The following is a 26,482-nucleotide window of genomic DNA, read 5'->3' on the forward strand; positions in this document are numbered from 1 at the left end:
CAACCCAACTCCTCTTGGGTTCTGCTTCTAGGGTAACCCACACTAAGAAAGAAAGCGAATATGAAGATTTAGTATCATGCAACAAAGACAACACTTTATAATTCACTGTCACAGAACAACTTTGCCAAGTTCCCTGCTCTTACCAGATGGCAGCATGTTGCGTGGGAAAGCCATGAACTTTGGGGTTAGATTCAATCTTGAGTTCAAATCTTGCCTTTGCCATTCACTGGCTCTTTGACTTGTGTGACCTTGCTCAACTTATTTTGCCTCAGTAAACCTCAGTTTCTGTGCTTATAAAAGAGGGATAATAATACCTCCCTCCAGAATTGTTAAGAGAACTAACTACATAATGTATGTCAACAGCTCAGTACCGAGCTTGACATATAGTAGCAAACCAATAAATGTCAGTTCTTTGATCTCCCATAGGTTGTTCCACAATCATTACCAATAGAATGTAATGTTCTCCTTGTAGCTTTTGTCATGGGAAAATGAAGCAAATAGATACCCAGAGCAAGAATGTATCAAGATTCCAATCTTCATGTGGTTGCAAAACAGTAGAAAAAAACTGTGTGGAAAACCTTATCTGGCTAAAAATTTTTTCCAGTCCATCTTTTGATTATTTTTTGAAAAATTGCTGACATTCTAGAACTAAACTGAATTGTATTAATATTCCACTCTTATGGTTCTATGACAAACAAAAAAAATATGAGCAAAAAACCCCAAAATAAAACAAAATAGGGAGAGGCTTATAAAATTAAATATGGAATTCAGCTCTAACAGCTAAATGGAGAAAGGAATTAAAATAATTTAAAAATCATGAGTGGATGATAAAGTGTAAAGAAACCGAAACTTTACAGACTATTTAAAACCTGGAATTGCTGACTATTCGGAAACTACACACATGGATCAAGGGTGGTGAATAGCCAAAAAGGATTATGGATGAATCTTCATTGTTTTAGCTGCTCTCCATGCCACCCGTCTCTGAGGAAAGCCTACTAGTCAAATATTGAACCAGGCTAATGCTGGCAGCAGATCCAATAATATTAACCCGCTTATCACGAGATCCTTCTACTGGGTTTGCAATTTTGATCTGTGTCCCAGACATCTGGTAGATCTTATTGATTTTGGCACCCTAATGCCCAATTGTGCTGCCAATTAAAATGCTTGGAATGGTGAGTTCATGAATAGTTTTAGTGGATGCATCCAAACCTGCCCAATAGCCTTTCACCTCATTGAATTTCAATGTCATTGAATCCAGGGTTGCCATGCATCATAGAAAAACAAGACTTTTGCATTGCCCACAGGGGCAGCTTGGTCAAATATGGCTATGGAATGACATGCTGTCATTGAATGGTATAGGTCTCCAGAGGGAGTCCCTTCAGGTCGGTGCTGAGGTACATGTATGAGGTGGTATGGGAAAAACTCACACATTGCTGCCTGTTCTGTACCTGTACTGACCACCTCCAAAGATGACCAGAGAGCTGGATAGCCTTCAGGGTCAAGGTGACTCCAACATGACCAGACAGGTCTGTTTGACACACTCAGTGATGGATTTCTCATGACAGCAGTTGTAATGGCCTGCTTGGTTGAACTTGGAAGCATATTCCCTGCCACCTGGACCTGAGCCTCTGTATTCTCATCATATATCCGTGATCTTGAAACCACTTTTCCCAATGAAAGAGCTACACTAATAGCAGGGACCACCAGTCTCAGGGTGACCCAGGTCAACTGGTAGCTGTGTTATAGCTGTACTATTATGCTGATGTCCTTTTCTAGTCCAGCCGAAGTGGTAATTCTCTTAGCACAACTCCCTTCTGAGATGTTGATAATGTGCCCCTCTTTCCCCACACATCATCTTAACCGATCCTCCTTTCTTTCTGATGATACTGCAACTTCCTTTCCATGCATGAGGAGCTGGATGGTGAAGACATTTACTCCACCTTCAATCATACCCTCCATCTTCCTGCAGGGCCCTTGTCACCTCCCTGCCAATTCCTGTTGTTCTTCCTTTTGTTCAGCCATTCCCCTTCCCATATACTCCTCTTTTCTTCTTGATCTGCAGTTTTGGATTTTCACCACTACCAGTGGCCAAAGACTTCACCATTCAAAATCCAGCACCCTAGACATGGAGACAGATGTGATTAGAAGAGACACACAAAACACTAAGCATGGGAAAACAATTGATACATTTGATTACATTTAAATGAATAATTTTGTTCAACAAAAGGCCCCATTAAGAAAGAGAAAAAAGCAAGCTGTAGAGGGAAAGAAGACATTTGTAACTCCTATACACAACAAAGGACTTTTATCTAGAATAAAGAACTCCTATAATTAAGAACGAAATAGAAATGGAGTAGAGAAATCAGCAAAAAGCTTGAACATAAGCTGTACAGAAGAGGATATCCAAGTGACCAATAAACAATAAAATGTGCTCAACCTCATTCCTAATCAGAGACATGCAAATTAAAATCTCCACTATCTGACATTGCCAAGTATAACCTAGGACGTGGAGCAACTAGAACTCTCATACACTATTGGTAATAGTGTCAATTGGTACCCTCATTTTGGGAAAGAGATTGACATTACCTGTTGAAGTCGAACATATTTATACCCAATGCCTCTCCAATACATACTGTATAATTCCATTTATATAGCTTTCAAAAACAGACAAAACATGTCTATAGTTTAGGTATACATGTTTCGGTGGCAAACATTAAAACACTGGAAGGCAGTTACTCCCATAAAGTCAGGGACGTGGTTACCTTAGGGAGGAGGGAGGTATTTGTAATAGCCAGGAGTCCACAAGGGGCTAGTGGAGGGGTTGGCAGAGTTCTATTTCTTGATCAGGAGGATAGTTACAAGAGTGTTTGGTCTGCAATAGTTCATTATGCTACATGTTTGTGCTTCATATACTTTTCCACATGTGTGCTATATTTCATTGTAAGAAAGTTAAAAAAAAGCTTTCTCAAAGAGTTCTCTAAGAAACATTGGTCAGTGAGATTTAAATATACATTACTCACAAAAAGGGTTCTATGGTCAAATACATTTCAGCACTGGAATAAATGAAGATGAACAGGTCTTTAATATGTCAAGGTACATTGTGAAATTCCAAGAGGGGTCAAGAGTACGCAAGGATTTTTTTGACCACGGAATGCTTTTCCTAAGGGATGTCTTACAGAGCATATACTTAGGAAAAATATATGGGGGAAAAACACATCCTAAAGCAAATCCCAGTTTCACAAGCCAGTTGATCTGGTCCAATGAAGCACTTCGGGAGCTTTATGCAAAGCATACAATGCAAAGTAGCAAACAAATGAAGTTTTAGGTGGTGCTGAACTAGAGGCCCTCACTATTCTTAAAATCCTCATAATTTTAAGTGTCTACTCAATTGATCCCAAACACTGAATAGTGAGGGGTCAGCCCATAGCCATACCCATACTCTCTGGCTACACTTCTTCCAGGTTTCATAGTCACCATGTTGATGACTGTGTCTGTGAACGGATGGAGCACCCCCAATTTGCTCACTTCTTGTTGTTTTATGTGAATGTCAATCACAACTGTTTATAAGCAAAATCATTCTGAGGGGATCCAACATCTGCCCTAATGCTCATGCTATACTCTGCTCTCACTGAGACACCTTGTCAGTTAACTTTCACTGGATAACATACTGTCCCAAAACCTAGTGGCTTAAAACAACAACCACAATTCTGTGCGCTGGAAATTGGAACTGGGCTCAGATGGATGAGCCTTCTACTGGTCTCAACTGGGTGTCACTTATGTATCTGTGGGCAGCTGCTAGGTCAGCTAGGATATTGGCTGGCTGTTCGCTAAGGCAGCCATATGTGTTCCAGTCGTGGATTGCTCTCATCATCCATCAGGCAGCCCTGTATGGGCTTGTTCACGTGACAGCTATAACAAGAGTCCTAAGAAGAGCAAGAGCTGAATGACCCTAATGTGCAAGTGCTTTTCAAATCTTTGCTTGTATCACATTTGTATAATCCTATTGGTCAACAAATCACATGGCCAAGTCTAGAGTCAGTGTAGAAGGAGACTATTCAAGAGTATGGTTATAGGGAGACTTGAACAAATTAGGAACCATTACTACATCAATCTGCCAAAGGTACTTATGGCATTGTAGCCATTCATTATCGAAACTATCTCTAAAACCACAGTGACTTATGGCACCTCTGATACCAGTCAAATTCATTGAGGACTTGATTTTTCAAAACAAACCTGTTATCAGTCTTTTAAAGGAATGACCCAAATAGAAAAGATTGATTAAAATAGAGATATATCACATTTCAAAGATATGAAATGGAAACAGTTTTCCCTAAGGAAAGTGTGCTAGATGATTATTCAAGGAAAATTTAATTATAACCTTAAAAAGCAGAGGGATTCTAACAGATAGGGATTATCATTAGATTGCATTTTTACAGAAATACAAAAAATATGACCTTTCCTTCAGTTTCATGTTTTTTTTTCTGTTAAATTTTTGTTGGGGAATATTGGGGAGCAGTGTGTTTCTCCAGGGCCCATCAGCTCCAAGTCGTTGTCCTTCAATCTAGTTGTGGAGGGCGCAGCTCAGCTCCAAGTCCAGTCACTGGTTTCAACCTAGTTGCAGGGGGTGCAGCCCACCATCCCATGTGGGAATTGAACCGGCAACCTTGTTGTTGAGAGCTCATGCTCTCACCAACTGAGCCATCTGGCTGCCCTAGTTTCACTTTTTTTATTTAGCAAAATCTGTTTCTTTAATTTTTTTCAAAATGACTGTCTTGTTTACAGTTTAACTGTTGTCGACTTCAAATTATTATCTAAGACTGGACATATTAACCCTGTCTTTTGGAAGACAAGAAGCCTGTCATATTGGGTAATTATGGCTGTGGGAGACAATAATGAAAAGGCAGAACAGGCACAGGCCTGCTTTCTGTTGTCTTCAGCCATTAATAGTCTATGAATGTGGCCATGCTGAGTTGGAAAGGGACTCACGTCTCCAAGTCACAACAATACTTGGAGGTAATTTCTCTTGGGAAATGGCAAGCCACAGATCATCAGGTGACTACAGATGGGATTAGCGATTTTGATTTCATTTGACCATCTTGGGCCACCATCTTGTGCCGATTTTACACTATTAAGACCACAAGAATGGATAGTCACCACGAATTTTAGCCTCTTGGTTCTGTCATCCATGGTAAAGATTTCCTATTTCTTTGCTTTGGATGACATTGAAGTCTATAGATAATTGAGAGTTTGATGAAGTTACAGTTTCTAAACTTTTTATTGATAAAGTTGAAATGATGATGATATGGTAATGATGATAGAGAGTAGCAGCTCTTGCCAAGTTCTTGACAAGAGTCATGTCATTTAATCTTCACAACACTCTCCTATTTCTACTTGCCACTGGAAAAATCAGAGGCACCAAGAGATTTCACTAACTTGCCCAATGATGCATGACTTGTAAATGGTGGCATCAGGATTTGAACCCAGATCAAATCTGACTCTAAAGTTCTGCTGTTAACTACTCTGTCACACAATCCCCTTTTGAGAATTTGCTGGGCATGTCTGAATATCATCATCACCATCATCATCATCATCTACATTTTTGTTGAGCAGTCACTGGTTGTAGTGTGTACTGAAACGTGCTAGAAGTGTGGTATAAAAAATATCTCTTGCACAATAGACCATGGGATAAACAACCTTATAAATAGCTCTCTCTCTTTGGCGGGCTTGGTGAAGAGGGAAAGCATAAATTATAAGAACCATGTCAATTGACAAACCTGCTTTTAGTTAGAGGGATAATAACCTTGCACAAGTTATTAAACCTTTATGGGTCTCAATTTCCTCAACTGGAAAAAGGATATGATAACAGTATTCTTTGTAATTGAATTATGGAGATTAAGATAATATATGTAAAATATATAATGACTGGCACATAGTAAGTGCTATTTAAATGTTAGCTATTAAATATTCTGTTAAACAGCTTAAATTAGGTAGAGGTTTTCATTTTTAATATAAAAAATTTAAATAGAAAAAACGTTTTTTCTAATTTTAAAAGTAATTCATATTCTTTGTAAAAGTTCAGAAAATTCAGAGTTATTAAAAAATAGCTTTTGAACTTTTAAGTATCCAAATTCTACTATCCTGAGATAATATATCAAACCATCTAGATAGAACTTAGTAGCTTGAAGCAATAATCAATTATAATTCCTAATTCTGTGGGTTGTCAGATCGGGTTCAGCATATCTCTGCAGTCTTCTGGAGTCTTGGCTGGGTTGGATGGTCAAGCATGGCCTCACTCACAGCTGGCAGTTGGTAGGCTATTGGCCAAGGCACTTCAGTTTTCCTCCACGTGGCCTCTCCAGCAGGCTATTCACCTGCTGGAGAATAGGCTAGTCACCTAGTCACATGGTGGTCTCAGGGTTCCAAGCACAACAAGATGAAGAGCACCAAAACCCAAGCATTTTTCAGGCCTCTGCTAGTATGACATCTGCTAATGTCCCATTGGCCAAGCAAGTTACATGGCTAAGAACAGATTCAAGGTGTCAAGAGAGAGATTTCACCCTTTGATCTGAGCAGAGCCAAAGTCACAAAGGTACAGGCATACAGAGGTAGGAATAATTTGTGGCTACTTTTTGCAACTCACCACAGATAAATACCGTTAAAAATTAAATATATATGTATGTATATATACACATATATATGAAATATGTATATGTGTGTATGTATGTGTGTATGTATGTATACATATATAAACATATATATTTTTTACCCATACAAATCTATAAAAAATTACATACCCAAACAAAACAAAAGCAATCATATTAAACATGATGTTTTGTAACTTTTTTCCCATGAATTACATACTGGGGGCATTTTAATATACTCATTTTAAGATGTGCATAAGGTTACATTATATGGATTTACCATGACAATTTAACCAAAGTCTTTTGTAGGACTTTTTGGGTTGTTTCAAATTTTGCAACAACCTTCATAATATGTAGACTTTTATATATTTCTCTCATTAGTTCTTTGGTGTATATATTTCAACCTCTGAAATATTGCAAGAATATCATACAGAAAACTTGTATCCAGAGATTATCTCTCAACAGCAGAAAGGATACTGACCTTAGTATGGAGCAGAGTCCTCAAGGTAACTGTTTAATTGCTGGATTGAGAGGTCCAGGTCCCAGGGGAGAGGGCCAAGCAGCTGGGGTAATGGTTGAACTCAGAGGAACTAGTGGTGGCAGAACTGTTATTCACATTTACAGCCATACTAAGTATCCGCCACAGAGAAGGGTATGGGAATATGTGCTTCCCATCACCCTCTCCAACTGTACATACTGTCTCTCTTTTTAATCTTTGCCGATCTGACCAACAATGTTGTTTCCATGATAATAATGAAAATAATACCCTCTTTTATTTTGTATTTTTCTTTTTCTTTTTTTCCCTTTTATTGGGGAACAGTGTGTTTTTCCAGGACCCATCGGCTCCAAGTCAAGTCATTGTTTTCATTCTAGTTGTGGAGGGCGCAGCTCGCGGGCCCATGTGGGGATCAAACCGGTGACCTTGGTGTTATGAGCACAGTGCTCCAAACACTGACCCGACTGGCCACCCCTATTTTGTATTTTGCTAATCACAAGTGAGGGCAATTTTTTATGTTTCATCACCATTTATATTGGGTTATTATTGTTGCTGTTAATGAATTGCCCATTTATGTCCTCTGCCCATTTTTCTTTATGATGTTACTCTTTTAATTAAAAAGCTAATATTTTTGATGCTTTACAATGTGCTATTATTCTAAGCCCTTAATATGCATTACCTATTTTAATATTCACCATGACCATATAAAACTATTCTCATTCCCATTTTAGAGGTGTGAAAATAGAGACGAAGATTCAGGAATGTGCACACCCGGGTCTTAACTCAGGTTCTTAATCATTCTGATCTATTTATTGCTTCTGCTGATTTACTTATAAGAGCTTTTTACATATGGATATTAATTTTAAAAGATATTTTACATTTTTCTTAGTTTGTCCTTCTGTTAGGTTGGTACAAAAGTAATTGCGATTTAACACATTAAAATTAATTGCAAAAACCCCAATGACTTTTTCACCAACCTAATACTTTTAACTTTCTTTCTGGTGTTGCTTGCTCTACAGGAGTTTAAAAATATTACAGATGCACTTTTCTATATGAATATATTTTTTACCTTGATTGAGATTTAATTGACAAAATTGTCATATATTTAGAGTGTACAAAGTGATGATTTGATATTCATATACATTGTGAAAGGATTCCCACCACCAAGTTAATGATCATGTTCATCACCTCACATAGTTCTTCACTTTTTTGAGAACACTTAGGTTCTACTCTCAGCGATTTTCAATTACGTAATACAGTGTTATCACCTATAGTTACTGTGTTACACATTCGATCCGCGGACCTTGTTTGTCTTATAACTGATAGTTTTATGTAGTTTAAAATATTTAATATGGTTAAATATCTCAAGCTTTTTTCTTAATGGATTTTGTCACTAATATCATTCTCAGATGTTCCCTATTTAAAGGATATAAAAATATTCATCTATATTTTCTTCTATATAGAACTTCAGAATTGCCTGTATAAACAAATATACATGCGTAGGCCCCAACTCAGACCTACTGAATTAGAATTTCCACAATGAGAACTAGATGTTTATGCTTTTAAAAAGATACACAAATTTATAGTCCAAGAGGACTGCTAGCTCTTCTTACTTCCCAAAGCACATGAAAATCACTGAAGAAATATAAATTAAGAATATAGCTACAAAATCAATTTTAGATTGGTTAAAAACTTAGTTGTGAAATCTCAAACTTAACTTTTAGAAGAACACATAGGAGAATATCTGTATTAGAGTTCTCTATAGAAACAGAACCAATGGGATATATATATATGTATATATATCCCATTGGTTCTGTTGGCCTTCAACTGATTGGATGAGGCCCACACACTATGGATGGTAATCTGCTTTATCAAAGTCTAATGATGTAAATGTTAATCACATCTATAAAATACCTTCACAGCAACATCTGGACTGGTGTTTGACCAAACAACGGAGCATCATAGCCTAGCCAAGTTGACACAGAAAATGAACCATCACAATAGCTTTATGACCCTGCAATAGGGAAAGATTTTTAAACAAGACATACACACACAGATACATAAACAAACACACACACGAGGACTTGATAAATGGTTTGAAAAGGGTGGGGGGAATGTTTTGTTTTCTTAGCCTGTGCAGTTCTTCCCCCTCATTTGAGATGCCCCCAAGTAGAACAGAATCCATATTAGATAATATGCTTCATGGGATCATCACAACTTACTTCCTTGCCAGAGAGGTATTTTCTTTCTTGTGTGATTCCTGATAAAAAACAAAAACAAAAATATGCAGTACAAGAACATAAAAGAGACAAGTGTGTTTTAATTTAGGCTCCACAAATCTAGATATTAGCTGTGGTACCATAATATCCCAAGCCAAAATACCAAACAATGATGGATTTATTGTTGCCCTAATTTAAAACAAGCCTGATTTATTTTTAAAAATGCAACCTCAAAACACAACTCACCAGACGTGATATGGAATGTATTATATGCCTAACCAAAAAACAAAATGCTACTCGGTACAGTGGACTTGAAAATTATCTTGCTATTAATAGATCTCGTGGATGGCTGTGATCTGTTGGATTTGATACATTAAGGTTTTGGCAGCTGCTGGGGACTGAAAACAAGACGTTCCATACGCTATTACTTAATAAAGAAGCTAGGTCATGAAATAGCCCTTTGGTGAAATTTTAAAAAAGATTTTGAAGAGCTCAATTCCATCTTTAATAAGTCCCTGTCGCCGAGTATGTTTGGCAAAGTCGCAATGTGATTAGCAGGGTCTTTTTTTGGAACTGTGTGAAATTGACAGCAACGTGGGGTACCCTGTTACTTTCAACTCTTCATCTGGCACAAATGCCTCAAATATTATACACTCGCAAGAAATATTTGCTGAATCTAAAAGCGTCCCTCTCTTTCCTTTTATATTTTGAGGGCCTGACACTGAACTACTGATTCAAATGTTTGAATTGAGGACCTTCACAAACATATCTGCTGGACAGATAACATTTTCCAGAGTTTAAGGTAAAACTGATCTGTTCAGCTAGGCTCTAAATATTTTTTAACTATTCAATTGGAAAATATTTCTACCTAACTTCCTCTTAAAAAAAAGAAGCTTTTCTTTTTAAAGAAATTACAAAAAGAAAACCTTTAGTGGATTTTAAAGATTGGTGTTTTTTTTAATTATTGAAAGAAATACTTATTTTAGATTGGATTCTCTGGTAGTAGACTCTGAGGTGAGGGTTGATAAAAACCAGTAAGAAAACAGAACCAGAAAGGGAAGAACTCCATGGAGGGGTGATGGAGCAAGCAGTCCCTAAGAAGGTAACTTGGCCTCAGGCCTGCTTGGGGATAGTGTAGGTCCTTATCAGGGGACATGGGAGCTGGAGGATTTATAGACCTCCCTCCCCATGTTAATCAATGGATCAGAATTCAATGCAGCACAGATTACCAAGCACTTCTTGATCTCCTTGCACGGACAATGTGGGTTCTAGCAGCCTGAGGACTGTCCTCTAACAAAGACATGCAGGTGCCAGCTGGGCAGGGTGGGTGGGGGGAGTGACAGGTGTGCATGAAGATGGTGAAAGGCTCTATGGGGATATGTGTAGACATCTGACTGCATCTGACTTACTGTTCTAAAGGGATAATTTGTCAAGGTCTCTTCACAAATTCAGACTAAAGCTAGGTATGAAGGGAAGGAGGTACCAAGAGTATGTAGATAATGCAAGGTTTGAGACAGTCACCATATTTTCTTTGGTGTCTCCGTCCCCAGGTTGAGTCAATAGAAAAAAGGTTAAAGAGGACTTTGGCCTGGAGATAGACAATTGTGATACTCTTCTCATAAGGGCAACCCCACCAATAGATCCCAAAGTCTGGGAGGTGGGGGACAGTAAGCAGATCTGGAGAGTAAGAACAGAAAATCAATCCTGAAGGTGTTACTTGGGTCAAATACAGAAAAATGAGCTCAAGTCAGGGCTTCACTGGGGAGACTAAGGAGAAGGGGATGGGGGGACATAGCTGGAACTGGAATAACCATTATTATAATTATAACTCTTAAGCTATATTGTACAATATATATAATAATGCAATATATGAACTATTTAAATAACTGTGGTACATATTGAATGCACTACCCACATTTCAAGTACTCAATAGCCACATGTGGCTAGTGGCTACTGTATTGGACAGTGCAATTCTAGAACATTTGATCATCACAAAAAGTTTTGTTGGACAGCGCTAGCCTAGAGGTTACTGAATGGATCAAGGGTTGAGATGTAATGAGGCTCTCAAACTCTTGTTTTCTTCCTTCTGATATTCAGTTTACAACAATTCCAATTTTGCCACTGGGATTTCCCTGAAAATTTTAGGGTAGCTAGTTAAAGGGCAATAGTCTAGATACTTTTTAAACTTTCTGTCTTCATTACCTTTGTTAAATGACTTTTGACTCCTTGGGTCTAACCTGAATTCTTAGCAGTTAAATGTTAACTCAGATTTATTACACACTGAGCTTCTAATGAGCTGTTAAAACAACCAATCATGTTCACTTTCTTCTTTGAATGCTGTTTTCCTTTACTTTATTGTTTGTGTACATTTTAATCTTTACAAGGAAAAGGAGAAAAATATGATCTTAAGAAGAAGGAGGCAAGAGGCCACACAAGGAATAGAAAAAGTGGCAGAATCTAACTTTCTCACTCTTTTCCACACTCATTTCAACACGGCTAAGGCAGGAAAATTCTCCTTAGCTGCTCGGACAAATTCTTACCAGATCAAGTGACCAAGTAGAATTTGGGCACAGTATTTCCAAGGGGATCTGCTGCTGCTTTTGTTGACATCCAGGAGCATTTTTTACAGTGCAGATTGCCTTCTGGGCCACCAATCAAAAGTCCAAGGTAGAGGAGATCCCGTGTTATCATTGATTATCTTTTTGCCAAAGTTGAATTACAGATTGTCGTAATTTGGGTACTCTCAGAAGAAGACCCTGGCACAGGGATTCAAGTGCAAGCACTTTGTTTATGGGGTAATTCTAGGAAACACTGGTAGTGGTTGGTGGGGAAGAGAGATGAAAAGGAAGGAATCAAGTAGGATATACTATGAAGCAAGTTTCTCTGTGGGAACTCTGGGACCCACTGCCTCAGAATTACCCCACTGAAGGATGAGAGAGCCGAGCGTTTGTCCACCATTTCTTATCAGTCATTGGTTGAGGGACACTAGGGGAGAGAAGGTGTACCTTGGGCCTACTTTGCCTATGAGCAGAGAAAGCACTTGGGTAAAGAAATACAGATTCAGGCGTTCGGGCTGGCACGCAGGGAAACGGCGAGTGTTGAAGGACATGAGTGGGGCATTTACAGAGTCTGCTACACAGATTTATTTTTATTTTTAAGAAGACAAAATAGACCTAGGATTCTCAGAGTACAGCCCATCCATGTCCTGGTAGGGCTGATTACTGGTGCAGAGGAGGTAATGAATTCCTGCCAAAGGGAAAAACAAAAGAATCATTAATGAGTAACTTGACCTCTGGTCAGAGCATCCCAAATAGTTGAGAGTGTGGACAGAGCCTTTGGTATTAAATAAATGCGTCTGAATCGAAAGGGCAGGAAGACAGTGTTCTGGCTTTTGCACCGAAGAAGACATGGAACAACTTATTCTAACCACTCCTCAGAGGATATGGTCAACTAGTGCATTTTGGAATTTCTGAGAGAGACTTTACCAAATGCTTTTTGCTGAGACTGACGAAGTCAGGCTGAGGCATCTGCGTGCCAGGAATATATGGCTGCATATGTGCCACTGTTTATCTGTTTGCAAAATATTCCATATGTTGACAGCCTGACATATGTTGAGCTATAAGGAGGATCACTCACAGAGAAAGAAGAGCCACTTTATAAGAAAGAGAGGGAGAAGGAAAAATATAGAAGTGAAAATAAACCCTTGTGACTTTGGCTAGACGGTGAATGCTTAGAGCATAAAGGGTATATCTTGGTCATCGTTAATCCCTAGTGCCTACAGTTTTGCTGGGCACATAGTAGATGCTTAGTTAGTGCATTCTGAGGATGAAAAGAGTTAGCACATGCAAGGGGCTTTGAACCCTGTCTCCTACATAGATGATGCATGGTAAGTGTAGACTGAATGAACAATGAGAGGCTGTTTAGAGATAGACCCGTGGAGTTTCATTATATCACTCTTTTACACGTAAAACTAACTCTTAGAGGAACATAAAAATGATGGTAGCCATGGCAACCTCGGGGCCTGGGTGTTGGAGCTGGTGCTTGTGTCCCAAGGTGTCACCCACAACCTTCTTTACTACACTGCTCTCACTGCTGGTGTCTAGACCCCATCTGTTCCTGTTGGCAGCTGTCCCCCATGCCCTTGGTTCTTCTCACCACATTCTAAGGCCCTGTGCAACTGGCAAGTTTATGGGCTGGTGACATACAAAATGACAAATCTCATAGAAAACATAGAGGAAAAACTTCATGACAGATTTGGCAGTGATTTCTTGGATATCAAAACTCCGGCAACAAAAGCAAAACTAGATAAATTAGACTACATAAAACTTAAAAACTTTTGTTCATCAAAGTACACAATCAACAAAGTGAAAAGGTAACGTACAGAATGGGAGAAAATATTGCAAACTATTTAAGGAGTTAATATCCAGAATATATAAAGAACTCCTATAACTCAAAAACAAAAACAAAAAAAATCAAATATCCCAATTAAAAATGGGCAAAGCACTTGAATAGACATTTCTACAAAGATGGTGTACAAATGGTCGACAAGCATATGAAAAGATGTTCAACCTCACTAATCATCAGAAAAATGCAAATCTAAAGCACAGTGAGATATCACCTCACACCCATTTGAATAGCTACTACTCAAAAAACAGAAAATACTAGTGTTGGTGGAGATGTGGAGAAGTTGGAAACCTTGTGCACTCTTAATAGGACTGTAAAATGGTGCAACCTCTATGAAAACCAGTATGGTGATTCCTCAACAATTTTTTTAAAGATTAAAAATAGAACTACCATCTGATCCAGAAATTGCACTTCTGGATTTATCACCAAACGAATTGAAAGGAAGGTCTCAAAGAGATGTTTGCGTACCCATGTTCATAGAAGCACCATTCATAATAAACAAGAGGTAGAAGCAACTCAGATATCCAACAATGGATGAATGGATAAGCAAAATGTGGTATATTCATACAATGGAATAGTATGCGGCCATAAAAAGGAAGAAAATCCCGTCACATGCTACAATATGGGTGAACCTTGGGGACATTATGCTAAGTACAATAAACCAGTAACAAAAGGACAAATACTATATGATTCCACTTACATGAAGTATCTAAAGTAGTCAAATTCATAAATATAGAAAATAGAATGGTGGTTACTAGAGTCTTGGGGAAGTGAGGCAAAGAGAAATTGTTGTTTAATGGGTATAGAATTTTAGTTCTACAAGTGAAAAAGTTCTGGAGATCTGTTTTACAACAATGTAAATATACTTAACACTTCTGTGCAAACCCATTTCTGCTTTTCAAGCTGGCTACCTATTAGGCTTTGCCAACAGGGGTGCTAGAATAGACTAGAAGGCTATAGAAGGAAGGACATTCTCCTTTCTGTTTGCTTCCTATTCCAGAGAGGCTCACACCACAGGTGCAGTAGTAGTACCTTCCTATAGCAGTTAAATCCAGTTTGCAGCTTTCTAACATTCCAGATCAACTTCATTGCCATCCCTATTCCTGCTCCTTCCCCCACCCCTCACACAAGAAACAACAGCTCTCCTAGCTGATGCCACCTCCTCAGAGTTCTGGGTCCTTGCCCCACGGGACTGGGGACTGCTATGTTTTGATAATTCCAACCTCTTTACTTTGTTCCCCAGCCCCAGGAGTGGTACGTAGCTTTCTCTAGCAGGTGCTACCTCTGTGATAACTTTAGTGTTCTCTTTGCTTTTTCAGTTACCTAATTAATACCTTAGTTAACAATTCTTTATATTAAATTCTCTGTTAAAATAATGCGTCATTTCTGTCTCCCAGCTAGACCTTGGTTAATACATATTTCATTCAGCTTTTTTATCTGTCTTCTGTGGGAATATTGGTTTAAATAACTATTTTCCCTTTACCAAAATTGGAAGGCCCTGAAATGCTATTATTATGTTACGTGAACAAGTCTCCAGGCAGTCTTTGCTTTTGCTCCAAGATAGAACTCCAGGCATTGTCCGCCTGAGTATGGCCCTGCTGTTTCGTTACTGGATTTTTGACTCAGGCTGCAGATGGCCCACTAACCACCTTGGCTTCTTAGGCTCCCAGTTATGCAGATGGAAAGAGTATTGGCAATCATCTGGTCCAATGCCCCCCATTTCCAAATGAAGAAACCGAATCCAGAAGTCTTATGGCCCAATGAATAGAGCGTCAGGAGTAGGACAGCCAGAGTTCTGACTCCAGTCCAGTTCTCTTTTCATTCTTGGCTTCAGTTTCTTACATGCCCACATGGCCACCCACCTGCAGCCTATCTTCTGTCTTATCTCCTCCAGGCCGTCCTTCCAGTATCTGTCTACTCTTCAAGTCCCTCATCTTTAATGCATATTTTGCTTCAGCTAACCTCTTTCCTGTACATAACATTGATCTTTTCTCTGGACCTTTATCCCCATTGTTTCCTCTGCCTAGGATTCCCTGCCTTCCTGATCTAACTATCAAAGGCCCAGCCATCTTCAGGGTCACTCCAAATGGCACTCCATCATGCATCCTTCCCTAAAATATAAAGCTGGAAATAATTTTTCCATCCTCTGTATTGCTATGACCCTCTGTACTTCTATCAGACCATGCATTAGTTCTGCCTTGTAGTATAGTTGTTTATGCTCATTATTCTCTATAAAGTTATAATCCACTTGCATGTAGAGATTCTTTCATCTTTGACCCTCCACAGTGCCTATCATAGAAGCTTCAACATAGTAATAATAATAATTAGCAATTATTGAGTGTTTACTGTATGTTAAGCACCATGTTTAAAGGTTTACATGAATTGGCTCATTTACTTCTCCTACTAACCCTATGAAGTAAATACCATCATCAGTCTCATTTTACACGTAAGGAACCTGAAACACAGAGAAGTTAAGAAACTTATCAAAGACAACACAGCTGGGGAGTAAGTCTCAGGGCTGCTGATGTCTAAGTTCAAGCTCTTACCCACAATGCTACACTTCCCTCTCAGGATCATCTAAGGGTTTTAATTTATTTCACTGTTATTAAATACCAAAAAGATAAGTTTTATTTAAAAACAATTAAATAATAGGATCTATAAGAATAGTTGTCCTCCCAGAAAGAAAGCAAAAAGGAAACAGCAAATAAAAGGCTGAGATCACTCAAATTTTCCTCAGTAAAAAGTTAAATGAGCTTCATCAAATTATTTAAAATTTTAAATCTCCTCCCTCTATCTAAAGAATAAATTGTAATTCCTCACACACCCCCGAAATGTTTATATAAAGTGTAGTATTATTTATAAAACCTTTCAAATCTATGGCAGGAGAGAGAACAACATGAGTCATTATTAGCTGACTTAAATTTTATGAGACCTCTTGTGGGTTCAGAAGGGCTGGAATCACTTCAGGAGTCTGCCTTTCTTGGGTGAGTGTGGACTTCTGTTGTATTTTTATCACCTCAAATGGGACATAGCCAACTACAGCACTGTTGATTCTGTGGGGGCCTACAGATTAGTATATAGCTCCTTTTCCACCCTGAACCCCCAGACCACTAGCTAGTTGAACAGGTTTTAAATGCAAGAATACGTAAGGAACCACTCCTCAGAACAGGGCCTTCTGAAGCATTTGGCCTGAAGAAAAGAAACCTGAGGAGTTAGATCACAGTTGGCCAGAGTTACTATTGTATTTTACTTGGAGAAACTACAAGGAGGTGATGGGTTAGCAGCGAAGTCGGACACAGCTTTGGGTTTACCTGAGAAGTAATGTAGTAAAGTGTTACAGCAGCAGACAGACCCCAGACTTGCCATCTGGTCCACCAGTACCATTTCGTAGTTGACATTCCCTAAGCTACCTAGGCTCTCTAAGCTGCACTTTCCTCCTGTGTCAAATGGAGATAATGATACTCATCTTAAAAGGCTGTTACGATTACTTCATAACAGTTCAGCTTCCCAAACTTGAGTCACTCACATATCACCAGATCAGACAGGGTAATTTTGAAGAAACTTTAGTAAAGGGATCTATTACAGAAGTGTGGGCAGGGTTCAACAAAACCAGCTAAAGGATAATGCAGGACCCAAGGCTAGCAATTGCAGGGAGCTGTTACCAAACCAGGTCTGAAGGGAGCAAAAGAAGAAAGCATGCACAGAACTGGGGAGCTGTTTAGAGAAGGCTGCAAGATCGTGACCCAGTTATCTTGCAGGGACTCTTGCTGTAGAGGAAGCTGGAGACTGAACAAGTGCCCCAGTCTCACTCTCCTCCCCCCATCTCCAGTGGAGGCTCCCTATTGGCTGCACCCAGCCAGAGGCAATGGAGCCCAGGATGTGAGCCATGAAGACCAGCCTGGGGGGGGGAGGGGAATAGGTGGGTGGGGAGCAGCAATTGGAACCAATTCAGTACACTGCCTCTGTTAGTGTTTGCCCATTTCCCCACTTAAAACAAATTCCACTTCTATTAACTAAAATACATTTAGTTTCAAAAGGAGACTTCTTAAGTCTCATCCTAAGCAGTGATATCCATGGATGTGTTAGCTTTTTCTCTATAATATACACTTTGGGAAGCTTGGCCTCAGTTTAGCAGTTGGAATAGCAACTACTCGAAAAGGTGATTATTTCTGTTGCTAGAAGTCACAGATGAACACCTTGTGCAAGTGAAACTAACTTTTAAAAACACATGTTACTATTAAAAATATGATCTTTTGCTGTGCAGAAGCTTTTAAGTTTCATATAGTCCCATTCGTTTATTTTAGCTTTTACTTCCATTGCCTTTGGAGTCAAATTCATAAAATGCTTTTTGAACCCAAGATCCATAAGTAATCATCAGAGAAATGCAAATCAAAACCACAATGAGATATCACCTCACCCCAGTCAGAATGGCCATCATCAACAAGACAAATAGTAACAAATGTTGGAGAGGCTGTGGAGAAAAAGGAACCCTCATACACTGTTGGTGGGAATGCAGACTGGTGCAGCCGTTATGGAAGGCGGTGTGGAGGTTCCTCAAAAAATTACGAATAGAATTGCCATATGACCCAGCAATCCCTTTCCTGGGTATCTACCCAAAAAATCTGAAAACATTTAGAGATAAAGACACGTGTGCTCCAATGTTCATTGCAGCTTTGTTTACAGTGGCCAAGACATGGAAACAACCAAAATGTCCTTCGATAGATGAATGGATGAAGAAGTTGTGGTATATATACACAATGGAATACTATTCGGCGGTAAGAAAAGATGATATAGGAACATTTGTGACAACATGGATGGATCTTGAGAGTGTAATGCTGAGCGAAATAAGTCAGACAGAAAAAGCAGAGAACCATGTGATTTCACTGATATGTTGTATATAAACCAAAAGCAACAAAAGAACAAGACAAACAAATGAGAAACAGAAACTCATAGACACAGACAACAGTTTAGTGGTTACCAGAGGGTAAGGGGGGTGAGGGGGTGGGAGATGAGGGTAAGGGGGATCAAATATATGGTGATGGAAGGAGAACTGACTCTGGGTGGTGAACACACAATGGGATTTACAGATAATGTAACACAGAATTGTGCACCTGAAATCTATGTAATTTTACTAACAATTGTCACCTCAATAAATTTAATAAATAAAAAAATACGATCTTTTCTCAATATATTTTCTAACTGGAGATTGCTAATTTACAGAAAAGATGATATAAATGAATTTGTGTATTTGTCTTATAACTGGCCCATGTTAATGAATTTGATTGTTTGGCCCATTGATTTTTTTTTTTTAATTTTGGGGAAAGTTTTAAATCAAACTGACATAAAGACATGAAAAAATTCAAGGCGGAAATATGTACAAAATGTTTGGGGACAATAAATTCCTTCATTTTCTTTGATTTCAGTATCCATGGTGGAGAGTGTAGATGATAAAGTTGAGAAATATATCAGGGCCAAGGGTGAAAAGACTTGAATAGCAGTCTAAGAAGTTTGGATATGACCCTCCAAAAGCCTAGACTGGACTATGCCTTCTCTGTTTCAGATTTGAGATGATTGCCATGTTCTGGTGATTTCCTCATTGTCCTGTGAGCTGGAAAGGCTCTGAGGAGTAATGATCAGTACGGTCAGAGTTCAGACTAATCCACACTGGTCTGTGTTCAAACTGGCCATAGGGAGAAGAGACACTTGCTGAGACAGGAAGATTGCCATTTCCATCCCTTGAAGATCATGAACTTCCTGGAGATTTACCTAAATGATGTCTGCTATTGTATGTTCATCCTGCCTCGTGCCACGTGACACAGAGACTGATTTGAAGGAGAAGCATTCCAAGAGAGAACTTAGCAGGAACTGTGGTATCTTTTCTAACATAGCCTCAAAGTCAATGGTGCCATCTTCCATTTATCAGAAGAAAGTCATTCAAGCCAGCCATTATTCCAAGGGAGAGGAAACAGTCCCCATTTTTTTTTCTGGGAGGAGGTGGAGATGTTTTTAAAGCCAACTTCTTCTGTGTGCCACAAGTTACTTACATTTCTTCAACATGAAAAATATCTCTTCTCTTCATAAGGCCTCCCAAAAGGAACTACAGCTATGAGGTCAAGCTTGAGTTCCAGAATTTCATCACCTATTTTAGGTCAAGGTGACATCAGGCTCCTGGCGTGCAGTCACTTGACTGTAGCTCCTCGAGTAGTTTCTCTTAATCTGAAGACATTGAACTAAATAAAAGTTATCTAATACCTCGTACATCCAACGTACGATGGTGGAAGAGGCACAGAATAACCACTATAGACACACCCATTAAAAAAAAAACCACAGGAAGTATATAGCAGTCACTGGCCCATAGCAATGTCGAATTCCAGCCAGGCACATGTTGCTAGTCCTAATTCCTGGAAATAGTTCTCAGAAGGTCTTAGTGCTGCCCTTTGGGCTTTTGGCTCCAGCCTTTGAGTCATCCTTCTTTTTACATGAAGCATGGCTGGTGGTTGTAGCTGATTCTTTTCTTTTATTTTAGTTATTTATTTCTTTTTTTCCACTGATAGTTGACATTCAGTATTACTGTATACTGGTTTCAGGTGTATAGCATAGTGGTTAGATATTTATATAATTTAAGCAGTGATCTCCCCATTAGCCTAGATCATCTGGGCCTTGTGACAAGTTTTTCCACTTTATGCTATTTAACATCTCATCATAGTGGCTAGAATCTACAGGGCGGTGTTGAACAGCAATGGAACAATGGTGACATCAAGAGTTCTTTCTTCCTTATTTTAATGGAAATGCTTCTAGCTCTTTTGTTGTTTGTTAGCTAACATTAAATGTGCTGTTGGCTGTTGGTTGATGACAAACATTCTTTATCTTATTAAGAAAGTGTCCTGGGGTGGCTGGATGGCTCAGTAGGTTAGAGTGTGAGCTCTCAACAACAGGGTTGCTGGTTCGATTCCCACATGGGATGGTGGGCTGCGCCCCCTGCAACTAGGTTGAAAACAGTGACTGGACTTGGAGCTGAGCTGCGCCCTCCACAGCTAGATTGAAGGACAACGACGTGGAGCTGATGGGCCCTGAAAAAATACACTGTTCCCTGATATTCCCCAATAAAATTTTTTTTTTTTAAAAAAAGAAAGTGTCCTTATATTCTTAGTTGACTAAGAATTATCAGGAATGGGCATTATGTCTTATGAAATGCCTTAGACATCTATTGAGACCTTACAATCCTGGAATATCCTGCTAGATTATGATGTATAATTCTTTTAGTATATTGCTTTACTATTTTTTTCCTAGAGAAGTTACATCTTGGTTGGACAACAGAAGTCATTTTTAGGATTTTCAAGGACTAAAAAGAGTGTGTAAAATTAAAATGCAAATTATTTATTCTGACAAAGAATAAATATGAAGAGTGAAATTGTATATTGTACATATAATAATGTTTAAAATAACATTGTATAAGAAGTAACTAGATGTAGGTCCTAACAAAATATTATTTATCTAAAAATTCACTGCTACATTCAGAAGAAACACCATTCCAACAACCCAAACTTATTGAAAAACTTTACATTTTTCCGGTAGTATCAACAAAATGTAAAGAAGCAAGCTTATTCAAAACACACAGCCAAGTTCCTCTTCGCTCATCTTTCTCCCCAAAGCCCATTTCATCACAACCCTAAAATTGCCACTACACCTCTCCCAAAAATGTCCTTAGGCTTTCTCTCCTTTTCTATCTCTCACCTTCTAGATCCATTCTTTTCTCTGCCCTTCTCATTGTAAATAATCAAGCCCTTTCCAGTTCACTGCCTCACCCATTGCCCAGATCTGTACGTTAAGTCCCAAGAACTATCAGGCAGAGGCAAACAAAACGAAACGAAATAAAACAAAACAAACAAAACCCTTGGCAGGCAGGATTTTTATTTTGTTTTGTTTTCTTGTAACACATGCAGAAACAAAATTCCCAAGCATCCTTAGCCTCTGCTTACCCAGGACTTTAATTTTCGTCCTGCAGCAAACATTTCACCATGTTCTAATTTGACAGGATTTGAACCCCCACCACCCCCACCAACTCAAGTATAGAACAACTAACGAGCCACCAAGAGGTCAAAAGCAGGGAGAGGAAGAGAGACCTGTGTAGTCCAGGACCTGGAAAAGGAACTCTGTGAGTAATGGAATGTTGGGTCTTTTGGCAAAATTATGGTCACAAAAAGTGCCGTTTCTTCTACTTGGCCTGGTGCCCTCGAAGCTGAAGTTTCCCAAAAAGTACTATTAAGGCCTCAAGAAAGAGGTACAGGAGGAACAAGGAGGCATTAAGCTGTCTTTCTGCTTCTTAAAGCTGAAGGGTTTTCAAGGGCTGAGATGCATCTAGATGGAGGATGAGGGCCCTGCCTGCCTTGGGCAGTTTCCATCCCAGCCCTTGCCCTCTGCCATTATCCTCTCAGTCTCTAAAGCCCAGACGCCCCCTCCAGCAGAGTGAGGAGCCTATTTTTAAAAGACCAGGCATACTCTGAATGAATAATGACTTCTCTTTTTCTCCACCCGGTGCCAATCAGTGACTCATCAACCATTTTCTAAATGACTATGTTTTCATTCCCCAGTTTCCTTCACACTGCGATATTAGAGAAGATTAAATGCAGCCCATAGCTGCTGCCTCCCTCTGCTTTTCTGCGTCTTGTTTTAGAGATGGTAATGCCCCAAAATAGAAGCGTTTCATTGAATGCTGATCGTTTAGTGACAAGTGAACACACACACACACACACACACACACACACACACACACACACACACACACGCTGTGGTGTTAGGGAAAGGTCTGTACAACTTCCAGGAGGACGTTGGATGAAAAGAGAAGGAAGTTGAATCTTAGACTATGAAAAATGTGATACATCAACTGGCCCCCACGTCACCCCCAATTTCCAGGCTGATGTCCTTTATTAAGAATCCCCGACTACACTTTGCATAGTCACATTCTACTCTGCTATTCTCTGACTGCCAAAGGTTTGTTTTTCTTTATGAGCACTTCTGCTGTCTCCCACTCCCACCCCTGGCACCTTTTCCTACCCCCTCACCATATCTTTCTCTAGTTCCCTGTGGTCCTGTTAGCAGTCACAAGGGAAAACTCTATTTCTTTGCTAGTGTATTCTCTTCCTACTCCTATCCCTGGTATGACTGTTGCCAAAATGAAGCTGTCTTTCACCCAAAGAGCAAAGAGAGAGTTTGGATGGTGAACATACACCCATCAGCATTTCTGGGATAATTATACTCAGCCTGTCCTGCTGCTAAAGGGCCTGTGGTCTTACCTTCCTGATAAAATAAAACAAAACAAAATAAACAAAAAAACAAAAACACAAAACCCCACGCCAATATCAATCCTTAGATGTCCCTCCTCTACTATGCTGGGTAGCTTCTATTTGCCCTTCTTCACCCTTCTCCAACCTGCTCTGTGGCTGGGGTGCTTGATCATGGAAATTATGTCAGTAGGGTTTTTTTGTTCACAGGTTTTCAGTTGGGTTCAAACTGAAAGTTCTGGAAGAGTTCTGGAAGTAAATTAGAGGGTATGAAGACAGTAAGGTCCACATATTCTGCTCAGTTCCCTCTTTGGGCTGACTCTGTCCCTTGACCTAAGGTCACTACTTCTTTCAAGGAAGCCTACATGCCTCTCTCCTTTTGGTAACTTCTCTCTCCCCTCATCCCTTTAGGCCTAAGGGTGGTAATAGCTCTGCTGCTTGCCCTGAATTACTGCATTTTCCCACGCACTGCCATTGTGTAAAAGAACCTTCTTCAAATCATCCTCATTTGAATGTACCATATGTTTCCTGTTGGGACCCTGTCTGGTCCTATTTTCCTCTCTTCTCCACTCCTACCCTCCCCCCTTGGCCCTACTTGGCTCTGATTTTTCTCGCACCTCCTGCAGCATCTTCTGGCCTCCTCGGGCCTCTAGCATGATGCGTGGTGGGCCTTTCAAAACACCTGCTGACTCTTTGGGAAACAGCATCAAAGAGGCTACAGTAACAGGAATGAGCTTTTCTGGAGCAAGAAGCACAGCCCCCAGATATCTTCAGATGCATGGTCTAAGTGTGACACTCATGAGCATCAGCTGGCCAACATATCCTTGCTGGGAAGAAAGGCTAAGGATAGATTTGGAGCTGGATTGATTATGCCCTCAAACTCGCCACATTACAGTCTACTTGCTCAGAGCCTGTGGGACTTCTTACTCTGTGGACCATGCTCAGGTCATCTAAGGCCACCAGATATCTATGGCAACTGAATCTCCACAATCGTAATCATCATAATGGCTGCCAATTACTGAGTGCCAATGCTGAACCAGGCCCTGGGCCTGGTGTTTTGCCTCTGTAAATCAAATGGAAATTTCCATCTCTTAAGGTTGCTTCCCCCATGCTATTTGGGAAAGTGACAGATTGAATTCCAGTCCATTCTGAAGTTGTCTACCTGCATTACTCGGCTTCTCTGAGTCATGTGTCACTCCTCACTCCACTAGGGGACGCTACACACTTCATGTGGGTGGAGGTCTGGAACTTGGGAGGACCTTAGCTCCATAGGTTGCTGTTCCTTTTCAAGGATCTCCAGGAGCTGTAGGGGTAATTGGGAGACTCAGCTCTCTCACTTTCCTCCCTAACACAGCCAGACAATTATGTGGGTCTGGCAGTCTGTGCTCAAGGTTTGAGGAGCATCAAAGAGGGGAAAACCACATGTGAAGGAAAGAATGTGGACCCTCGGGAAACCTCAAGGAGTTTAAGCTTTCACAGGGGCACTCCTAGAGGCACACTCCAGTTCCTGTCCTTGCTCTCCTGCCCTCCAGTCAACTCCTTTCTGTGGAATTCCCTCCTTCTTCCACCTCTGCCTTTTGCCTTTTGGAAATGTTCATGTGCTGGAGCTGTTCTCTCCCAGGATATATCCTCCCCCCCCCCCCCCGGCAGGACCTTTCCTTCAGTCAGAGTTAGTCAACAAATACCTCTGCAGTCTCCCAGGGGTGGTATTCTGTCCACTGTCCCTCAAGATCTGCATGCCTGGGTGGTGGACGGATGGGTGTCTACTCTTCAGATTGTCCAACAATAGCTGTGGATCTGACTCTCTCTCTCTCTCTCTCTCTCTCTCTCTCTCTCTCTCTCTCTCTCTCTCTCTCACACACACACACACACACACACACACACACACACTTGCAGAGCTCTCCCAAGGACAAATATGAATTCTCAGAGACCACATAGTCTACACCCAGAAGGAGGAAGAGAGTTTTCTCTGAGTGCCTCCATGGTTTACAAGGCCTCTCTCCCGCAGAGGGTACCTTCCATCATGATACAATCACTTTCTGTTCTTCTGTTCATTTTCCCCTTTCAAGTTATTCAGCTTTGGGGCCTATGGGAACAGGCTCTTTAGTGGCCTTCCTTTTAACTACACAAAGATCCTGCCCAGGTGTTGAAATGACCACTTTGAGAGCCTTTGCATTTCTTAGCTAAGGTCCCTCCTCCACCCTGATCTCTGTCTGGGTTAGGGGTTGGTTTCATTTAGGGGTTGGTTTCATTCTCATAGTGTCATAGAAACTTAGCTCTAGACACTCACAGGCCTCTGGGTCTTTTCTCACATTCTTTGCCCCAGTGAATCACCCATCAATCTTGGGGCCTAGGAATTGGTGTTCTTTTGTTCTCTCTCATGCATGTGTCACATTCATGACCAAGTCCTAGCAATGTGGTCTCCCTGACCTTTTCCGGCACGTATCTACCAAAAGTACGTCTGACTGCATGTATAGTAGCTGACCCAAATAGGGGGTTATTCTTCTCACGATACAAGAAGTCTGGAAGAAGGAGGAATGCAGGTCTGGGGCAGTGTTCTGCCCTCTTATGTATATTCCAGGAGACTTATCTCTTTGCATGAGGCTTCCATCCTTATGTATGTTACAGGTATAGGACAGCCCTTCCATCTCAGGCTTGAGTCCATTCTCCCAGGCCAAAGAAGAAGGAAGAAGCAGGGAGGGAAGCACCTATATCAGGAAAGCAAAACATTCCTAGCAATCTCTAGCAGATGTCCATGTAGACGTCTTTATCCAGAAGTGCATCATCTGGCCAACCCTGAGTGCAAGGGAGTATAGAATGGTGAGCAGATTTGATGGCCCCATTGCTACCTGGAACAAAATTGAGATTCTGTTAGAAAAAAAGAAAGGGTAAGCAAATGACTGTGTCTGCCACTGCAGCAAACTACACAAAACCTATTGGTGGTTCAAAATGAATACCTTGTCTCCCAAGAGCAAATAAAGGCAAAATTAAAAGAAAATGGAAAATCATTTAAAAAACTTAAATCCATTTTTTGGTCTTTTTCACTTTCCCCATCCTTTTATTATGACTTTTCTAGCAACCAGGGGTGAAGTTCTGCCCCAAATCAGTAGGAATTACTTTAAACATGTCTCAAAACAGATCAAAATGAGCCTGTAATCCAGGCACTTGCTTACCACTTTTTTCAGCAGAATTTTTAGACAACTGTTTATTTTCATCTTAGTGTCCTGATATTCCAACTGTACATCAGTGAGTGTGTAGGACGGTCACCTTTTAAATTCTTTTTCTCTTAAGTAGGAAATTTGAACTCCCGCAATGTTTCTGCTGGTGTTGCCGTTACTATAGGAGACACCTAGGTGCTGTTGTTCCTCATGGTGAGTCTTGTGTTTCTCCATGGAGAAGCTTTCATTATTTCCAAACTCGTATTGAACCCATTATGAGACC

The 26,482-nt window shown here is 40.1% G+C and overlaps 1 protein-coding gene and 1 pseudogene across 1 annotated transcript in view; one reads left to right on the plus strand and one right to left on the minus strand.

The window, feature by feature from the left end:
* Nucleotides 1–26,482, plus strand: part of NHS (NHS actin remodeling regulator) — a 441,226-nt gene that overhangs the window by 61,329 nt on the left and 353,415 nt on the right. The gene's annotated exons all lie outside the window — the stretch shown is intronic.
* On the minus strand, nt 956–23,697 carry LOC109460212 (poly(rC)-binding protein 2 pseudogene; annotated as a pseudogene).

This window comes from Rhinolophus sinicus, chromosome 18 (assembly GCF_057876585.1).
Source record: "Rhinolophus sinicus isolate RSI-liver-muscle chromosome 18, RSI-T2T, whole genome shotgun sequence".
NCBI classification, from domain to species: Eukaryota; Metazoa; Chordata; class Mammalia; order Chiroptera; family Rhinolophidae; genus Rhinolophus; species Rhinolophus sinicus.